Raw genomic sequence first — 8,128 nt, 5'->3', positions numbered from 1 at the left:
TATGACTGTAGCTTTGCATGCAAAATCTAAAAGATACCCAGATGGTTTTTCGGGGCTGCGAACAAAACTCAGAAAGCATTTTTCTTTTTGATGAACAGAAGATGTTGCTGTAGTGTAAATCAAACGCCTTTAACAGTAAAAAATGGCTCCAAAAATTAGAAAATGACCCCAGCAACCAAAATTTGACATGCAAATGCTAGATCAGCTTCTTAAGTCCATTAATGGCATGTTGGAACTTGCAAAACTGATTAAAAACTCCAAATATGCAAGTTGGTTGTCAGATTTGAGATTGAAACCTCAGAGAAAAACTGTTTTTGTCAAAACTTTTTTAATTCTCAGGATCATCCAAAGATGCAAGAGAAGAGCATACTTCATTTTTCAAAAAACTAAAATAAAGTTTATTTGCCCCCCCCAAATCTCTCAAATAAGGAAACTAAAATCTACTCTTGCACATAGAAAAGCTCTGATACCATGTTAGAATCTGAAAAGATTAATAACCCAGAAAACTAGTGCAAAGAGTAAATATCTAAACTATGAATGCAAATGATACAAAATCAAAATAGCATCATAGAGTTAGTCTCCAAGAGAGTAATGCAAATGCTGGAAGAAAAATAACATTAAGAGGATGCAAAAACCAGAGATGCAAATACAAGCCAAGTAGCATGCTTATATAGGCTAGGAAGAGAGAGGAGGTGGCAACACCAACCAATGAGGAGCAACCATCTATCGGACTAAAGATAGCAAAGTATCTTCCCAAGATAGCTAATGGATGCTCACATGTAGGAAGGTGACACCTCACAACCATTCACCTAATAAGACATGCTTAATTAACCTAAGCGAGATTATTAAAAGTGTAGGAAAAACCTAGCAAAATAGGAAAAATAAAAAACTACACTAACAGAAAGAACGCAATCGCCAAATTTTCTCAAACCAATGTCTACCAGTAAAAGCCTTATTAGCCAAAATAGAAGTAGCAATCTCGGAAGTGATGAATAGTGACCTCAGAAAGAGACCCAAAGAAGAAGGATCCTTCTCTGACTGGGATGCAGAAATGAAAAAACTCTAGCCACTATTAATTAATCCCCCCTTAACTTATAAAAAGAAGAATGATCTAGCTAGACTAACATGTAAATGGGAGCCTCCTCCTCCTGGATGGAAGAAGTTAAATTTTGACGGGGCATCAAGAGGAAATCCTAGAAAAGCAGGAATAGGATGTATCATTAGAGATGAAGTAGGTAAGTGGATTGCTAAAAGATCAAAATCACTAGATATGACCTCTAATAATATAGCAGAATTAGAAGCTGTAGAAGAAGGTATTAATCTATGCATTAAATTAAATATTTAAAAAATTATAATAGAAGGGGATTCCCAAATCATTATTAATGCTCTCAGGAAAGGAGCCACTCCAAATTGGGTATTAAACTCTAAACTAGAAGTAATTATGAATTCACTCTTAGTATTCGAAGACATTAGATTTGCTCATATTTACAGAGAAGGAAACAAAGAGGCCAACTCACTGGCCAATCTTGGTACCGATGGTATTAATTCATTAACTTTCAATAATCGATAGATCATTAATATTTAGTTGGATTAATCATTTCCTTATAAAACTCTTCGATACGATAGTGGGATCTCACACGTACCAAATCAATCATGGTAAGGAAATCCCTCAACTATGCCTTGTAATTACCTTATGATGTATTGGAAAGGAGCCTTTTAATCATGCACATGTCTCTTCATTATTAGACGTCTAGATCTTTCGAATCATCCTATTTATCAAGCAGTTTGGGGCTTTTTTCGATATTCAATTTTCATTTTCAGTAGCAAATCTGTTAGGGGTACAAGCTGAAAAATGGATTCCAACATTAGCCTGTTTCATGCTTATGAAAATTGTACCATGGCATTCCGTGGGCCTGTAACACAAGAACGATGGAATAGGATTCTGAGGCCCATAGATGACATGAGTCGAATAGCTGTAAGTAAGGCTTTAGGGGAAGGAATTTTTAGTTATGACTACTCATGGAGAACTAACAGTGACATAGTTGGGCTTTGGGTAGGCTATTTGGTAAGAGTGGGGATTGAGAAATGGGACATTATTAGGATTACCCATAACATTTTCGACCCTTGCTGGTTAGTGGCTTTGGAACTAGTTGTCGCCAACATTGACACTTGGCTCTGCATCCCTCTTCCAGAGGCATACATGAAACTCAAAGTCAATAGCCAGGAACTAGCAAGGAGCCCGAAATGTCCCTGCATGATCATTAGGGATAATATCCAATTCTATAAGGAATGGCCGCAAATGGAGATGAGCATCAAATTTTTGTTAAGATGGAGAGGCATCATTGAAGACCCAGGAAGGGATTGGCTAACTAATTATCTGAAGGCATATGACGCATATATCCATCCGAAAGTGGATTTCAATGAAATGGAAAATGTGGAGTTTTGTCTTCCAAATTATGACAAAACTAGTAGGGGAAGGTCTTCTTATGAATTTCCCCCGGGATCAAAGGCGAGTTCTATGCATGAAGCTTCAAAAATTATAATGGTATTTGAAAAATTTGACTAAATCGCGGCATGGGTCATTTGGCATATTAACATGATCCATATTTTGACTAGTAGCACTATTTTTTAAGCTTGAGTGTCTCTGTAGATAATTTTTCCATACTACTCAATAGGGAAAATCTATTGTTTACTACCTTTTGTTGGTTTCTTTTTAAAATTAGATTGGAGATGATGTTTACTGTACATATTATTAATATATATAATGGAAATCGTGTTTAGTTATAAATCTGCTTCCTATTTGTAATATGTTGTTCAATTTTCAACTATTTAGAAATTTATGATTGATATACCCCCATAACCAGGGCACGGAGTAATTCGGATTTCACCCCAATAACCACATCTAAAACCCTTATGAGAGATCCAAAGTGACGTCTCTAACAATATCTATGGGTTTTCAGTTTGTGTTCATCTAGGATCCTGCTACTCTTTAAAAATTGTAATATTATTCCTTTAATATGCAGGAAGCCACTCTTTGAATGAATAATGTTGTATGTTTTCAAATACACTCCCATCACTATAACTTAAACATCAGTAAAATCCATTCCAGTATATATCAAAATAATTAAGCTAAGATAGATTAAAGAATAATAATAAAAAACAATTAAAACAACAACTAAATCAAAATATTAATCTTATTAAACTATTTTAACATAGAATGTATTTGTTGATAATAATTCCCTTGGCTGCACATTATAGTTAGTTTTTTTTTATTAACCTTTAACTTTTGTTCTTGCTGGTGAATTTAGACAGATAATGATCTCCCCATCCAATCTGGAGATTATTTGGATGAATTATGTATTGATCGGATTATCCATTTGAAATTAACACTGGGGTATGCCCCTCTTATTAATGTATAATATAGGACTAAGGTCCTAGGCAAGACATGAGGTTTTCTTTCCTCGTTCTTTCCTACATGTGCCTGTCAAAACAGGGCAACTATTTGTATTTATTTTGTATTAATAAAATCAATCAAGGCTTAGGCCATTTACCGAGCAAAAAAAAAAAAAAATGTTGTGGAAGGCCATATAATTTACATAAATCAATGTCCGCTTTGATAAAAACGAACTTGTTGGAAACTTGGTGGTGTGTTTGAAAGATGCTGATAAATTGACGTCAATATTTTAGAGTGGTAAAAAATAATCATTATTTTTTTTTTGAAAACAAATTTCTTGGATTGGGTGGGCTGTTTGGTTATTATTTCTTAGATATATTTGTTTTGAATTAGTTGGTTTTTTCTATCTATAATGGGCTTGAACCATTTTCATTTAACTTAAAAAGAAAACCAGCTAAGATTTTTTTTAATTTTTTCATTTTGTGAACCAGATTATATTATAAAATACGTTAAAATTATTAACTTAAAAAAAAAATTTGATTATCAAATTTATTAAATATATTTATATATTCATGATTTTATTGTCTTAATATTTTGTTTAAAAAGTTATAATTGTATTTGAGAATTTGTAATTAAGTTATTGAACCAATTTTTCTTATTGAAAATCAAAGCTATGTAGATACAACATTAATATATTATGTTGAAATGACATTCTCATTTTACTTATAGTTATTGTAGATATGCAAGTTGTAATAGATGAACTAAACAATAAATAATATAGAAGACAAAAGAAGGAAAAATTAAAATTATAAGAGTGAGATAAAACATATAAAATAAATATCTCCTGGAAAAAAACATAAAATACATTCTAATCAATAAAATACTATTAAAAAAAAAAATTTATTACAAATTATAATGAAAATTAGTAAAAAAATATTTAAAATATTTTTCTTATAAATAAATCATATCAAATAAAAATTGCATAAACCAATTTTCATTATTCAATATATTTCAAACACCTATTGATAATTTTAAATATATTAAATACCACAATGTAAAGTTCTTTATTAAAAAATTATATTCATCCAGGTTTAACTTTTTGAACGTAAATTTTAAAAGAAAGCTGAATGTGGACAGATGCAAATGCATCACTTTACTAAATTTCATTCAATAATCATTTATGTGTGCACCAGCTTAAACAGTTTTCGTATGGCGGCAATGCGGTAAGTCCTTTAGGCCAGACTTTGAGTACTTCGCTTCTCCAACCTTTTTCGAGATGGAGCAATCTAGAAACTTTCGTACACTGCTGCCTCTTAATTTTCTGATTTTTGGCCTACGAAATTTAGAATAAACTCCAGGAAATTGCCCCCATAAGGAATCATAAAATTAGAATAAGTATTTAATAATTAAATTTCAAATCAAACTTTAAGAAATTTTGAACAATATCATTCGTTTGTCTGGCAAAAATTTTCACATATTTTGCAGGCACTAATAATCAATAATCAATATACAATATGTTAAGTAGAATCAACCATGACTCTACCCGATGATTTCATTTCAGATTGTAAAGCCCAAACTACTATTCTGTTCTATTTATGAGGTATTCCTTCAACAAAGACTCCTTTAAATAGGCCTGCTTCACAATTTTATTTTGAAGTGATATGTCTCGTGCAAAAAATGAAAGAGCTCGTTCCGCCAAAATTCACCGTAAAGAAAATACTCATTTCCTCTTACCATTTCATTGAAGCGCCTTTGGAATGCTTCTGTGTCTACAGCAGATACCCTAACTAGTTCTACTTTGGGGTTTCTCTCAGTAAAGTAATTGTCTCCCATTGCATTTTAAACTGTTGAGCAGCCATATACTCTGATCTTCTCTACACTGGTCAAATCCCAGTAACATTCTGGCAGAATCTCCAATACTTCACACTTCATTATTGTTAGTATTTTCAGTGAAGGCAGAGCTGTGTCTTCCACCATTGGCATCTGTTGTAGATTTTGTAGCTCCACAATAGAAAACTCCTCCAGCTTAGGAAATGCTCCCCTTTTGCCAAATTCCTCCGAAAACTTCTCAATGCTAGGGCACTCAATAATCTTGAGGTGGTTTAGATGAGCAAGTTTGTGCAAGTCTGGAAGTTGCTTCAACATGTCACAGTTGAACAAATTAATGTAGCTCAAATGTTGAAACTCAGAAAATGAAAATTCTATCCGGAGTAACTGAGGACATGTTAGAGAGAGCTTCCTCAATTTGGACATGGCAGTCATGTCATGGGGCAGACTTTCCATATTTGTGAGATCCAGAGTTAGATACTTCATCTGCTCCATCATTCCTAGAATTCCTTCCTGAATTGTCTTGCCATAATTTGCAAGAGACAACTTTGTAAGTTGTTTTAGGGCGCCCAAATCATTAATTGAAAGCAGATCTCTTGTGCAGCTGTTCCATACTATCTTTGTCCATGCATTTGGGCTACCATACACATTCAGGTATTGAAGAGATTTAAGGCGTGAGAGCCCAAATGGCATGGACTGAAGGTGTTCACAAGAACCAAGGTGGAGAACTTGTAAGGAAGTCAACTTAGAAATGCTGGATGGGAGTTGTGTAATGCTAGATTTAGAAAGATCTATTATTTCAAGCTTTCTCAGAGCAGCAATATAATTGGGCAGCGTTTGGATTGGCACAGAGCGTAGCCTGAGGCAAACTAAATTCTTCAAACACCCAATGTGTTTTGGGAGGGAGCTCAGGGCAGTCTGTGACAAATCCAAGACTCTCAGAAGTGCCATACTCTGGATCACTTCTTTTGGAATTTCCTTTAAACCACGATTGCTCGAAATGTCTTGGGAAGTCTAGTCAAAAAATTGTTCCTCAACGAAATTCTCATGTGTCCGGACCAGTCATCATCATCTGGGAGCTCTCGTAAACCTCTGCCTGTCCGAAAGAAGCATCTCTCTTCTTTCTCAGCGATTTCATGTGCTAAATCGTGCAAAACATCATGCACCCTGAAAATGAGCACACCTCCATCATGATCCTTCTAGAGGGGTTCGATTAGACATCGGTCATCTAACAAATTGAGGTAATTCTTTCCTATTTGATAAGAATCCGGCCCGCCAATCAACCCTTCTCCAATCCAGTACTTTGTAGCTGTTGAATAATAGATAACTTCATCTTCCTTGAAAGCAACGAGGTAGAGGAAGCACAACTGCAAAGAAAAGCCATAATCCGCCAAGACATCGTAGCTTAATCTCAAGCTCCTATAAAGCGACCCTCCAACATCCTTCTGCAGCCTCTGGAGTGCAAATTCCCATTCATCTACTTGAGTGACTCCCAACATTGCCTTTCCAATTACCTTCAGGGCTAATGGAAGCCCCCCGCACTTGTTGCAGACGCGCCTGGCTGTTTCTCCCTCAATGCCTGTGGGCAAAACTCCACCGTTGTGTGGAAAAGCATGAGAAGAAAACAATCTCCAACTATCATCCTTGTTCAGATCTTGCATTTGGACGATTGATGGAGCGGGAATACCCAACTGCAAGAGCACACTCTTAGTTCTCGATGTGGCAATTATGATGTTGGAGTTAGGCACACACAGCTCCTCTAGCAATGATGTTGCACTTGTTTCCCAAACGTCATCTAAAAACAGGGCAAATCTGTACTTTGTCATGCTCTGATTCAACCAGGTTTTTACTTGGTCTTCCTCTCTACTCACCAATCTTTCATTTACTTTAAGGGCTATTTGTTTGACCAGATCTTTTCTAAGAGCGTTGAAAGATGGAGTTTGCGAAACAGTAAGCCAAAGCATCAAGTCACTAGAAAACAGATTTTGTACCTCGTCACTGTTGAAGAGTTGCTTGAGTAATAGAGTCTTGCCCGCCCCTCCCTTCCCAAGTATGCCGAAACGACACAAATTTTGGAGCTTTTGTGAATGAATCAGCTCCACAAGTCGCTTTGATGTAGAATCTTGTCCAATAATGAGTGCCTCCTCAATATACCTCGTGTTTGAAGTGGCCAAAGAAGGCAATGAAAAGATATCTCCAGATGGGCTGGCAAGTCCAGCATTTCCCTTCAGAGAATCCATTCTCTGTTTGATCTGTTGAAATCCAGAAAAGCAACCGGGGCTACATCATTTTCCACATGCTTTTGCAAATTTTCAATGAGATTTCTGATCTTTCTGCTCATTTTGTGCTGAGAACAGGGATGAAAGTATGAGGGTACAGTGCAGCACTGTGTCAAATCAGACGCTTCCTCAAGAAGATCACTCAATTTGTTCAACCAGTTGTTGATTGTGGAGGGCAAAGGATGACTCGTTGTACTCACTTTTCCAGAGTTGAGAGCCTTTTGATCTATTGAATGGCATAGCCAATAAATCCAGGGATGAAACTAAGATCGACCATTTTGGGCCAACTGAAGAGAAAAATAACAAAATGGGGCTAAGCTGTGGTCAACGAGCTCGCTAATTGGCTTCTTGGCTTCTTGTCTGCAAAACAAACCAGTTCGACAAGAATATTCCTAGCTTAGGACACAAGCCAAGGATATTATGTAAACGCCTAAACTGAAGTAATTTTATTCACAGTTTTCCCTATTTTACTTTCAATACTCTGGAGTTGTATTCATGATAGGATATTTTAAAAGCCAATTTAGTTCTCTCAATTTTTTCTAACAAATTTGGTTTCTACTTTACTTTATTTCGTTCTAACAAAGAATAAAGTAATTTTGAACTTTTCTTTTCCTTCTGTATAGATCAG

General features: G+C 35.4%; 1 pseudogene; it reads right to left on the bottom strand.

Moving 5' to 3' along the window:
• Positions 1-4,852: 4,852 nt before the first annotated feature.
• LOC149558762 (putative disease resistance protein At1g61300) overlaps positions 4,853-8,128 on the bottom strand; it is a 17,764-nt pseudogene continuing 14,488 nt past the window's right edge.

The sequence above is a fragment of the Cupressus sempervirens genome, chromosome 5, assembly GCF_028749045.1.
Source record: "Cupressus sempervirens isolate cs-2001-9-10 chromosome 5, ASM2874904v1, whole genome shotgun sequence".
Classification (NCBI taxonomy): domain Eukaryota; kingdom Viridiplantae; phylum Streptophyta; class Pinopsida; order Cupressales; family Cupressaceae; genus Cupressus; species Cupressus sempervirens.
This window is presented reverse-complemented; position numbering and strand designations above follow the sequence as displayed.